The following is a 13142-nucleotide window of genomic DNA, read 5'->3' on the forward strand; positions in this document are numbered from 1 at the left end:
ACGTGCCAGATCTCCTCTCTGATGGGAGAAGAGACAGAGAGGGATAGAAGGGTACAGAGAATCAGAGCCAAGAGGAGGCCGAGTCAGGCGGGGGTTGCAGGCTGCTGTGAGGACTTGGCTCCTTCTCTGAGTCGGGTGGGATTAGCAGGGGATTTAAACAGAGGAACCATGGGATCTTCCTTATGCATTTCTGCCATGGTTGGCTCAGCTGAATGCACCTCTTGAACAAGACTTGGCCTTGGACACCCAGAGGCCCTTGGTTGGGGGTTTACCTCCTGGCATGGCCACTGACACATCCACGTTTGGCTCCCACATGGCTGGGCGGTCCGAGACCTGCTCTTCCTGGGCTACTCATTGGTGGCATTTCTCAAGTTTGTCCCCTCTCAAGTCTGCCCCATCCGGGAAACCAAACACCTCTCTCCTACATAGAATCCCCCATCAGCACCTCCTCTTGACTCACAGGGCATCCCGTCAACATCACAGTCCCGACCTTCCCACACGGACAAGCTCATGGGACCCCCTGATGGACCAGGACAGCGCCAGCACTAAGAAAAGCCCTGAAACTCACAGGAAGAGCAGACCAAGAAGACGGGAACAGCACGGGGCACTGGGAGCTGCAAATGCCCCCGATACTGAGAGATGGAGAAAGGTATGGCTATGGCTGACACAAAATATTACTCAACATTTATTAAAGGCCTAAATGGAGAACATAACGCTAACAAACCCTTAGGTAAAAACACGGGAAAATTTGTATGGCCTGGGGTTAGGCGAAAACTTCTTAGACATGACACCAAAAGCATGATTGATAAAGGCATGATTCATAATATATATGTATTATATATATAAAATATATATGTATATATTATTAACATATACTTATAAGTATATACATGTATATATTATATGTACACACATATATAAAAGTATACATATGGCCGGGTGCGGTGGTTCACGCCTGTAATCGCAACACTTTGGGAGGCTGAGGTGGGCGGATCACAAGGTCAGCAGATGGAGAACATCTTGGCCAACATGGTAAAACCCCATCTCTACTAAAAATACAAAAATTAGTTGGGCATAGTGGTGTGCACCTGTAATCCCAGCTGCTCTGGAGGCTGAGGCAGGAGAATCGTTTGAACCCTGGAGGGGGAGGTTGCAGTGAGCTGAGATCATGCCATTGCATTCCAGCCTGGGCCACAAGAGGAAAACTCCGTCAAAAAAAAAAAAAAAGAAAAGTATACATATGTAAGTATATATGTCTATATTATATATATATGAAAGTCTTTTCAGGTATCTTAGTAATTAATTAGAAAATCTGCACCAGGGACTGCTAATTTAACATGTTATTTATTGACTGAGAACATGTGACCCATTGTCAGCATTCACACTGAAGCCTTGCTGCAGCTGTACCAACTGCTGCAGTGAGATGCATTCTTGATTTATGTTATGTTTTCCAGACTTCTCTTTTCTGTCCTCATTGAAAAGACAGCCAGCTTTTGTAACCTTGCCTTGGGGATGTTAGCAGGAGAAATGTTGGCAATTCAAGGCTCTTCTGGTTTTATAAGAAAACCAGATTTTGCTGGGAGGCCTGGAGTAGAAGAGAGGGCCTTGGAGAAGGAAAAACGGGAGGAGAGACCTTCCTAGAGGTCAAGAGGAGGTGAGTGTTTTCCCTTAAGTGTCCCTTCCTAACGCTCTCTTGAGAGGTCTCCAGCTCCTAAATAATTCCTGCCACCTAAATAGAATCAGGTTCATCAGATTCAAAGGCATTAGGAATGCTAGGAATTTGGGGGACTTCAGAGATTACCTGTGACTACTAAGCATAAGGAACTATTTTCTGTGCACGTGGTTATTATGTCCATTGCATTTGTATGGTGGAAACACTATACATATAATGAGGTGCTATTGTGCCTCTCTGTCTAACTCTGCGTTCAGTAACATGTTGCTGGTATAGCTTGAAACTAGTCATGGTGGCAGTATTTCCACCATAGAAATCAGCACGCACTACAAATCAGGGCTTGATTTGTTTTTTGTTGATTGTCTAATCTGAAGAAAGTGATGGAAAATAATAACACTACAGATTATATTTTAAAGTGTGTTCTGTCTGTGGTTTTACATTGTGAATACATAGAGAATTGAGAAAATATTCTTTCAGTATTTGAAAACTATTATCTAATTCAGTAAAGAAGTCTTGCAGATCATCATGAATTTAAATTTTCCTAATGTACGTCTTCATTGTTTTACTTTTCTCTTCCTCACTAATGTATAGGAAAATACAACCCATATTCATGTCAGAGCTAAAGTCATAGGTTAACGATGTGAGCAACTTCTTTGTTGAAATAGGATTGATAGTAATGAAGCATTTATTCATAGTAAAATTTATAAGAAATTTATGCATATGAACACACCATTTTTGGAAGAGCCAGTTGTTAAACAATTATCCATACACCATTGCCTGAGCAGCACACCACTGCTTTTCTTCACTCTATTTCAACCTTCCCATCATTAAAAGCTTTTGCAATTTAGTTTTTTTCTTTCTGTTTTGAAGTTTCTATGCCTCTTACAATTTATAATCTTTTAAGCCAATGTCATGTTCAAAATTGTACCTTCCCTTTCCTCCCCGCTCCCCAGTTCTGAGGTTTTTCTCCCCCTACTTGCAGGTATTTTTTGCTCCACACTCTGGTTCATTTCCTCATTGCTTCTGTTTTAGACTAAAAACATAATCCCTACCTTCATTCTATTCTGTAACTTGGCCTATACAATAAGAAAATATATATACTAGGCTTTGAGTAATTCTGCATGGTGATTCTTCTTAGTAGTACCAGTACCAAACTAGTTTCTAGCTTGCTAGCATCCTCCTCTGTAAGAGTGAGTTGAATCGTGTGCCTTGCAGAATGACCAGCTCCCACATCATTGTTACAAGCTGTTGACAGTCTCCTTTCTCTCTCCTACTTTGTATGGACCTAAGAATCCTTGGTGGTAGGAAGGGCCAAGATAAACCAAGTTGAGGCTATATCCTGCTACAACTGCTATAATCCTGGCCCAACTCACAAACACCACCAGGAGAATGGGACTCACTATCTCCCAGTTTGGAGGCCCACCTCAACAGCAGTGGTGCTTGTGTTTAGAGAAGGCAAAATTAATCCACTTTCAGGAGTCAATTTACCAGACTATATCAGTAGGAGAGGTTGCAGGAATCCACAGCTCTCAAGAAGCTCTTAATAAATATATTGGATTCACATATTTATATAAAATAAACACACACGCTAGAACGTCTTCCTTTTTAACATATTCAGTTCGCCACTTTATTCCTTAACTGAAATGAAATTTAGGGTGAGGTTTAGACAAGCAGAAAGAATGGGGAAGACATACTGGAAGGATATGTGTGGTAGATTTGAGGTTCAATGCCATTTTAGGCATGTCCTTCTGTATCATTCTATTACCATGATGTGATGGGCAACGAGCGAAATTCTGTCTCAAACCAAACAATTAGAGATAACTAACCCACGACTAAAACTGCGTAACTTAAAAAAAAAAAGTCTAGGAGGTATTATGTTCACTCCCTGCAAGCCAATAAAGGCCACGTCTGGGGCATACATCTAAGAAAATAATCCTAAAGATAGTGATGGTCACAGATGTGTTCTGTACGGTGTTATTTATTAAAAGCAAAAATGGGAAACAACCCAAATATCAACAAAATGGGACTGAACCCTTGCAAATTTACTAAAATAACTCAAAACTGTTCAGCATTATGCACAAGATGAAGATTTTAATAAAGTGAAAAGACAGGAAACATAATTACTAATGATTATTGGTTTATTTTTCATGCCACTTCATTCCACAAAAAGATTTCAGATATCTTACAAAAAGACACACTACAAATATTAAAATGCTATCTGAACCAGAAGCAAAATCAGAAAGGCATATAAGCCAAAGGGATCTGCCCAGCTTTCAAAGCTGACCACGGCCGTGCGCAGTGGCTCTGTCCGTAATCCCCGCACTTCGGGAGGCCGAGGAGGGAGGATCGCTTGAGGCCACGAGTTCGAGACCAACCCGGGCAACAGAGCAAGATCCCGCCTCTACAAAAAATTTAAAAATTAGCCGGAAACCAGAGGCTGGGGACAGGGCTGAGGATCGCTCCCGCCCCTCGGAGGCGGGAGACCGAGGGTCACTCCTGGTCACTAGAGGCCGGAAGCCCCGGACCGCTCCCGCCCACCTCCGCGGACGAGCGCCGCCCCTCCCACCCCATTCCCTGCGGTCTGAACGTTCAGACCCTCTCGGTCTGGGAGATCCCGGAGAACCACCCACGGGGCTTTAAAAAATGTTGGTGCTCAACACCTCCCCGGAATGGGGCCCGCCCTATCTCGGTCGGGGAGCGCGGGTCCTCCGTGTCCACCCAGCGCCACCGTCCGCGGGTCCGCTTTGCGCAGGCGCGGCTTCCCCCTTAGCCCCCCCCCCGCCCGGCCCGGGCGCGGCGTGCTGCGCAGGCGCGATGTCCCCCACCACCGCCCCCCCTTGACCCGGGCGTGGTGCGCGGGTCGGGTTTCCCGCCGGCTCTACCCGGTGTGGTGCGCAGGCGCAGTCTGCGCGGGGCCTGGCGGGACTGCGCGGCGGCGACTACAGACGTGTCGGGGGTCCGGGGCCTGTGGCGGATGCTGAGCGCTCGGCGCCTGGTGCGGGTCAAGGCGGTGAGTCCCTGCCACGGACCGGGGCGGGGCAGGCGGGGGGCGAGGCGGCGGTAGGAGCCGGACGGTCCCCAGTGGGTCCGAGCGGAGCGGGCGCCGGGTCCCCGCGCCCCCTGCCCGGCGATCGGGAAGGGGCTGGGAGAGCCCTGGGCCGGTGCGAGGGGGAGCCGCGGGGCGTACTCGGGGGCCTGGGGAGCTCGGTCCTTAGCAGGTAGTCCGCGTCCCGGTGAAGGTCACGACCCCGCGGGCTTGCTGGGCGTCCCCTCCGCTGCCCTGGTCCGGGCCTGGGGTCCGGCGACCTCGCGGGCTGAGGTAGCTCCTCGCCTCAGTGCCTGGCGGGTGGACTCGGGGAGGAGTCGCGTCTGCCCAAGGTCACCGGGGTGGAGCCCTGGCTGGGCTGGGCCTTTGCCGCCCTCTGCGCGGGTTGTCCTGAGGGGGCCGCCCGCAGCCCGTGGGTAGGGCTGGCGGGGCGGGTGAAACCGCCCGGGTGGGTGCGAGGCGTGGCCGGGCTGGGCCGGGTGGGCGTCCGGTGGGAAGCGCGGCGCGCCCGAGCTTGGGCTTGCAGTTCCCCTTTCCAGAAAGCGCAAATCTGTGCATGTCCACTTCGAGACCTTGTAAGTTAAGGACCTCTACTTTGGGTCCTGTTTGGTGGCCCTTGTGCCACCAAAAATGTGCCCGTGTTTAAAAGCAGCTGTGCCAGTGTTTAAAAATCAGACGGAGAGCTTAGGGCATTGACCGAGCGAGGACGCCGGGACCTGTGCTTGCCTGTGCGCTGAGTGCCTCGAGGGCCGGGCTCGGTTTAGTCCAGGATGATGGTCAGGGTTCCACTGCCCTGAGGCCTTGCTCTGAGTTTGTCTGAATGTGCCCTCTACGATTGCATCATCAGAATCGGCCTTCTAGGGTTTTATTTAATCAAGCTAAATTGGATAGGTTTAGTTTTTCGGTTTTTTTAAATGGACTTACCCAGACACCTCCTTAATTACAAAGTAATTTTAAATTGCAGAGTAAAAATCTCAGTAGGAACCAAGGCATTCAGCAATATTGATTTGAACTATGCCTTTAATTGTGCAGTTTTCTCCTTTGTGAAATAGCTATTAAAAATCTCTTTGAATTAAATGTGAGGATTAGTCATACAGCTATCCTGTCAACATCAGAAAGCATGTAAACCGTTCTAGTGTGTTGCTGTGGTTGGCGCTGACTGAGCAGAGACCCCCGCGGCATCTTGGGCTCTTAAGAGCTGCTAGGAGGGCGTCCACAAGCAGGAAATAAAGCCCATGGTCAGTGGGGCTTTTTAGGGGAAATGGTAGCTTGTGATTGGAGAAAAGCTAGAGCTAGTGCCTTTGTCCTCAACCCAGATGGTGCCCAGTGTTCCTTCTGCAGACTAAGACCCCGGGCACCTCAGACAAGATGGCAAGATAGCAAAATGGAACCAAAATTTAGTCTTGGGTTTTGTAAAAGTCGTTGTATCTTGATGAAGGTAGCTTTTCCTACAGAATGTCGTGCGTTTTTAGGTTCTTCGTTGGCTGCTTTTGTAATTGTGTAGGTTGTACATGCAGACTAGCTTCTTGCTCATGATTTATAGGTGCATTTTATTCGATGAGGACGCCTTACTTTGCTAGATTTCGGATATTAATGTCTCTGCACTTCTTACTTTTCCCCCTCCACCTCCTGATTCAGTCATCTGAAATTCTGTATTGTTAAGCAAGGTCTAAGTATTCCTTTTAGTTATATGTTCCCTATTTTTTTTCTTAGAGGAAATGTTTGATAGTTTCTCCTAAAAAACTTAATAATTGGCACAAAAGACTAGTTTTGTGTCAAAACTAGTTTTGAGTTTTATCTAAAGACTGACATTGGCTTGAAGCTGGGCTTTCCAGATTCAAAAATCTGCCCCAGATTCGATTTAGAAGCAGAGGGTTAGTGTCCTTTTCCCCAGGGGGATGGCATGATAATTTGTTCAAGATTGTGTTATAGTAGCTGCCCCTTTTAAGCCAGCTCTTGTGTGTGTGTGGTGGGGGGTGGGCAGTGGGTATTCCACCTCGACATCCTAGAAAGAACAAATAAACGTTGAGTGATTTCCCTGTTTCTACTTACATTTGGTATAATGTACTGTTTTTATTGGTGCTATTACCTATGTTAATAGGGCACTTTACAAAATTTTCAAGAACGTTTGTATTAAAATTATTTCAAAGACTTCTTTCTTAAAATATGATTTTACCATGTAAAAAATTATATTAAGGTAGAAGAATATTCGTTCTTTCTCATTTTTTTTTTCTGAAAAAAGAAAAAACGAAATTAGCTTATGTCAATAAAAACAGAGACTAGAAATTGGAGAAATAAAGAATAATTTTTTATCCCACATAATAAGTAATTTCTGAATTGCAAGTATTTCTAAATACTTGAAGACATCCCTCACATCCCCTCTTCTGATTGCTGAGTGTATTATTTCCTAAAGCTTTTTTTTTCTTTTCTTTTGTTTTTTGCAGACATTGTCTCTCTCTGTCGCCCGGGCTGGAGTACAGTGGCACAGTCTAGGCTCACTGCAACCTCTGCCTCCTGGGTTCAAGCGATTCTCCTGCCTCAGCTTCCCAAGTAGCTGGGATTACAGGTGCCCGCCACCACGCCCAGCTAATTTTTAGTAGAGAGGGGGTTTTGCCACGTTGGCCAGACTGGACTCGAACTCCTGACTTCAGGTGATCCGCCCACCTTGGCCTCCCAAAATGCTGGGATTACAGGCATGAGCCACCGCGCCCAGCCCCTAAAACTATTCTTTATGATACATTTCTCTTTTTTCTTTTTTTTGAGACGGAGTCTCACTCTGTCACCCAGGCTGGAGTGCGGTGGTGCAATCTCCACTCACTACAAGCTCCGCCTCACGGGTTCACACCATTCTCCTGCCTCAGCCGCCCGAGTAGCTGGGACTACAGGCGCCCGCCACCACGCCCGGCTAATTTTTTTGTGTGTGTGTTTTTTAATAGAGACGGGGTTTCACCATGTTAGGATGGCCTCGATCTCCTGACCTCGTGATCCGCCCGCCTCGGCCTCCCAAAGTGCTGGGATTACAAGCGTGAGCCACCACGCCCGGCCTATGATATTTCTGAGACTATTCAGTGGTCTTCTAAAATGCCACTAGCAGGATGGAAAAGGTATCCCCCGAATGGCTGGCCAACCTTAGCATATGGGACAGTGTCATGTCTCTTACATAGAGCCACTAAAAACTAAACACTAAAACGAGTTTTCTTGAGTAAAGGTTTCTAAGATGGAAAAATTTAAGCAGTGAGATATATCAAGTTGTAGACGTTGGCCAGGAAAAAGCCAGGAGCAGCAGCCAGGCAGGGGTGAGTGTGCATCCGACATCCTCCTGTGTCATGAAGGTATGACAGCTCTTCCCTCTGGGCTGTCAGCTTTTACTGTTCCAGGATACAGATCTCCTGATTCAGTGTCCAGTGCCTTTTGAACTGACCGCAAGCCCTCATGGACGATTGGAACTGTAGTGTGGAAAGGGCTCTGATGGAGCCAGTTAAAATGCTTCATTATTTGCAAAATGCCACATACAGTAATACGATATAGATGTCTTTCCCCTTCTCCACTAAGTAGCATAAATGAAGACTTTACAGAGGAAGTGTGCCTTTTTCATTTCGTATCTGAGTCAGTGAGTATCCTGTTTGGAAACAAGCTTCATCCTGGTTTTCTAGAGTGCCAAGTCAGGGTGGAAAGGAGGACCTGGGGGCTCAGTCCTTCGTTGCCCCTTGGGCTGCCCTTCAGGGTTAAGTAGAGGGTCCCAGCTGAGCTTTCTGGGTGCACAGGGGCACCTGGATACATAAGAAGGTGAACAGTTTGCAGGGGGAAATCTGAATTACTATCCCCCACGGCATTTGTTCCTTCAGGACACTAACCCTCTGGCTCTGTGTCTTCTGTGTCTCCAGTGGCCAACAGTGTTGCAAACAGGAACCCGAGGTTTTCACTTCACTGTTGAAGGAACAAGAGGGCATCTGCTAAAGTTTCAGATTCCGTAAGTTCATGCTTTCTGTTCCATTATAAATGATTTTTTTGGCTTAGGGGGTAAGGATCTAACCAGTTTGTTTTCATATGAGTCATAGACATAAGAGAAAAATTTCTCATAGGTATCCAGTGCATGCTGAAATTATTTTCAGTGTAATAATACTTAATTGTAAGTACAAACATAAACATAGATGTTAACATTTTTACTTGTATCTCTTATGTATCCATAAACTAGATTTAAATTTAGGTCAAGTAAAGGAATAAATTAAAATGAACAGTATCTGCTGTGATAGATGATAAAATCCTACTGAAAATAGGACCGTGGGGCCCTTCCGGTGTGGCTTCCTTGGTGTTGAGTGTGCCTGTTCTCTCTCTGTTGGAAAACTGAAACTTGCTGAGAAGTTCTTTTCTCATAAGCTCACAATAGCGACTGAATACTCCACTCCTTGGCACCTTCTCAGGCATAAGCATAGGCACGGCCCTGAAGTAGAGTTGTGGTCCTCAGTCTGATCCCATGGGATAGACCCTCTACCATTCATAGAATCTGATTGTCAGTCCCTTCTCCAGGTGCGAATGTGCCCACCTCTCCCCGCACTGTTCAGGGCTCAGCCCCAGGACAGGATGGAGGCCCTGTGTGCCCAGCAGTTGCTCCTTTTATGTTTGTCAGGCTCTTTCACTGTCACAAGAGTCTTCATGTTTGGCATAGTGGAACATGTGATTGACAGGTGAATTTTTCTTTTCCAGATTTCTGCTCAGTATCCAGTAGTGGACCATGAATTCGACGCAGTGGTGGTAGGCGCTGGAGGGGCAGGCTCGTGAGCTGCATTTGGCCTTTCTGAGGCAGGGTTTAATACAGTGTGTGTTACAAAGCTGTTTCCTACCAGGTCACACACTGTTGCGGCGCAGGTAAGAGAAAGGTGCCCCACCGTGCTCCACTCCGTGCAGGTCCTGGGCAGCTTCGCATTTTCTACCTGGGGAGGCTCCTGCCTCCTCCCCGTGCTCCAGCCACGTGGCCTCTTGCTGTGCCTTACTCACTCAGCTCACCCTCTCAGGGGTCTCTCCCTGGAGCCTCTTCCCTGGGGACTTTGAAGGGCGGGAGCCTTGTTGTCACTCTTAATTGGGACTCCAGTCACACTTGGGTTTTCTGTGACCATCTCGCCTGCTACCCTCCCCACCCACCCCCGCCGCCCCAACACCTTAAGAAAAGGAGATCATCTAAAGAGGAGGAATCAGAGTTTAGCTTGGGGAAGAAAAGGGCAAGGGTTTCATTTGTCCCTGTGCTGCTGTCTTCCGGGACTCTCTGAGGGGTAAGACGGTGGTGGGCACATACAGCCAAAGGAGGTAGGGGTACAGGGGAGTGTGACTCTGAGTGTGGAGTTTATTACTTGGCAGGAAGCACTTCTAATCTTTAACACATGCCCGTAAATGCCACTGGGAAGATTTATTAATAAAACTATCTGGAAAGATTTGTTGAGTACCTTTTCTGTGCCAGATAATGTTAGGTAATAAGCATATTACAGGTAGCCTTTCACTCACTGCTGCAGTCAGCCCTTCCTGGAGTTCCCTGTGTCTCCATCGCACAGATGAGGAGACTGAGGCTAAGGGATGGAACGACTGGGCGAGTCAGGGAGGGGTTGTGATCTGGGATCTGTCAGGCCTCGCTGCTCCTCTGCTGAGGTCAGCCCTCACTGGAGTCACCGTGTGGGTAGTTGGCTTTCTCTGAATCCCCCAGTGGGTGGATTTGGGCCTGGAAGAGAAAGCTGGGGCTCCTGTTTGTGGCTCGTAAGGAGTGGTTGGTGTTTCCAGGGAGGAATCAATGCTGCTCTGGGGAACATGGAGGAGGACAACGGAAGGTGGCATTTCTACGACACCGTGAAGGGCTCCGACTGGCTGGGGGACCAGGATGCCATCCACTACATGGTGGAGCAGGCCCCCGCTGCCGTGGTCGAGGTGATGGGCGGGAGGCTCTGGGTGCTCTCGTGGTCTGTTTCTAGTACAAGAGTCTGGGAAAAAATGTAAGCAACTGAGGCAGATGTGGCAGCCGAAAGAATGGTGATTAGCAAAGCTCACAAGAGAAGTCTTTGTCCGTCATGAACTATGCGTTACATGTAACAAGAAAAGCTTCTCTTTGATGAAGTGTTGACATGTTCATAAAATAGTTTACTTTGGGTTTGCAGATTTGTGTTAAAGTTGTTTAGTGTAGATTAGTTGTGAATATCTTGACTCCTTTAAGGTAATAAGGTTTTTGTTTATCTTTCACAGCTAGAAAATTATGGCTTGCCATTTAGCAGAACTGAAGATGGGAAGATTTATCAGCGTGCATTTGGTGGACAGAGCCTCAAGTTTGGAAGGGGTGGGCAGGCTCGTCGGTGCTGCTGTGTGGCTGATGGGACCGGCCATTCAATATTGCACACCTTATACAGGAGGGTAAGGCTGCCCCCGGTCCACCTGAGACAGGACACGTAGTGCTGGGGCTTATGGTGACAGCGGGGAATGGGTTAGCGTGCCCAGTGAGTCAGCCAGAGATTACGTAAAAAGCAACAGAGAACAGCGGTGTGGGACGCATGCAGCGACTGTTGATGTGACAGGATCAGACATGTGCCTTGAGGAGCTGCCCCTAAGGCCATGTGTGACTTCCTGCATCTATTTTGGAAAGCTGAATTGATAATCTTCTATACCAGGTTTTAACTTGGGATATGTGACACTCCTGGACTTTTCTGGGTTGCTTTTCTGACCTGTGGACGATGGAGACCCCTGAAGTGTTGCTGAAGGACCAGACCTGTGTCTTCTCTTTCTCTGTCAGTGTCAGCTTTCTGATCCCTGGAAGGGATGAAAATAAGAAAGGAATTTGTTGTAGGTTTTTTTTTTTTTAATTTGTTTAGAGATGGGGTCTTGCTCTGTTGCCCAGGCTGGAGTGCAGTGGAGCAATCTAGACTCACTGCAGCCTTTGTCTCCCAGGCTCAAACGATCCTTCCACCTCAGCCTCCGAAACAGCTGGGACTACAGGCATGTGTTACCATGTCCAGCTAATTTTCGAGGGTTTTTTGTTTTTGGTAGAGACGGGGTGTCACCATTTTAAGCCCAGGCTGGTCTCAAACTCCAGGGCTTAGGCGATCCTCCTGCCTGGGCCCCTCAGGGTGCTGGGATTATAGCCATGAGCCACTGCACCTGGCCAGTTGTATTTTTTATTACTGTTTTTAATCAGTAAGATGTCACTGAGCCCCTGAATTCCCTCTGTGATTTGCTTAGAGCTCCACTTCTCATGCTTTGTCTTCAATATGTGAGAAGTAACCACAGAAAAAAGAGCATTGAAACTTAGAAAATCAAAAGGCAGGTGAGATGCAAGAATCACATTCTTGTTTTGAAAGCAAGATTGCCCTTTTTGTATAGAAATAAAAATTGTAGCTTTTGAAATACATTTAGTTTAGGGTTTTTGATCTCCTTTGTTAAAATTCGAGAGCTTGGCACGCCCTGTTTCTCATCGCACCGAGGAGTCACAGAGCCGCTGTTTGGAGCACAGACCGCTGGACTGCCCAGGTTTGGGTTTGAGCTCTGTCCTCAGCTGCATGACTGGATGTTACCAAGCATTAATTTGCTTGTCACTGAGAAAGGGGGTCGTACACCCAGAGTTGTTGTAAGACTTAAATGAGTTTAATATGTGGACAGCAGCTAGAACTGCCCATAGCAAGTGCAGTGTAAATATTAACTAAAATAATCATTATTACTGTCCTTGCCACTGTTTGGGTAACTTAGATATGAATTCTCCAAGCTAATATTCTTAACTAGTCACCACAGTATCATAGTGCAAAAGAATGTTCAAAAATTAAAACAAAATTTGAGGCATCCAACGTACACGCGGCTGTAATCAGAGTGTTGGCCAGAGGTCTGTGGGCCGGCCTTTCTCCTCTCTGGGGACGCCGCTCTGCCCCAGCCTCTGCTGCAGCTGTCAGCCTTGTCAGTGCTTTTTGTTATCCAGACTTTCCACTGTATCTTAACTGTTCTTTCTATTCAGTTTTGCATATAATGCCTTCTGCATATCTTTTTCGTCTCTCCCCCAAAAAGTATCTTGAAAAAAAAATAATGCGTTTGAAATAGAGACCTAGCAATTGTTAGGTTATAAATGTGTGGTTTTTTGCAGGCACACATGGTGCTGGTTGTCTCATTACGGAAGGATGTCGTGGAGAGGGAGGCATTCTCATTAACAGTCAAGGCGAAAGGTTTATGGAGCGATACGCCCCTGTCGCGAAGGACCTGGCGTCTAGAGATGTGGTGTCTCGGTCGATGACTCTGGAGATCCGCGAAGGAAGGTGCGTGTGATTTACCACCAGCATTGTCTGAGCGGGCACACGGGCCGGGGTTGCTTCTGTGAGTTTCAGCACCGCTCGCCCTCACCTTCGTGTGCAGGGACGTGTGCACAGCCACCTCTCTGAGCTGCCGGCAGGCGTCTGTTAGTCTGTGATATTT

At 47.2% G+C, this 13142-nt stretch overlaps 1 pseudogene; it reads left to right on the forward strand.

Annotated features, from left to right (window-relative positions):
• The first annotated feature begins 12 nt into the window (after positions 1–12).
• The window catches only part of LOC116464270 (succinate dehydrogenase [ubiquinone] flavoprotein subunit, mitochondrial-like), a 29735-nt pseudogene continuing 16605 nt past the window's right edge, over positions 13–13142 (forward strand).

This window comes from Hylobates moloch, unplaced genomic scaffold, assembly GCF_009828535.3.
Source record: "Hylobates moloch isolate HMO894 unplaced genomic scaffold, HMol_V3 SCAFFOLD_353, whole genome shotgun sequence".
NCBI classification, from domain to species: Eukaryota; Metazoa; Chordata; class Mammalia; order Primates; family Hylobatidae; genus Hylobates; species Hylobates moloch.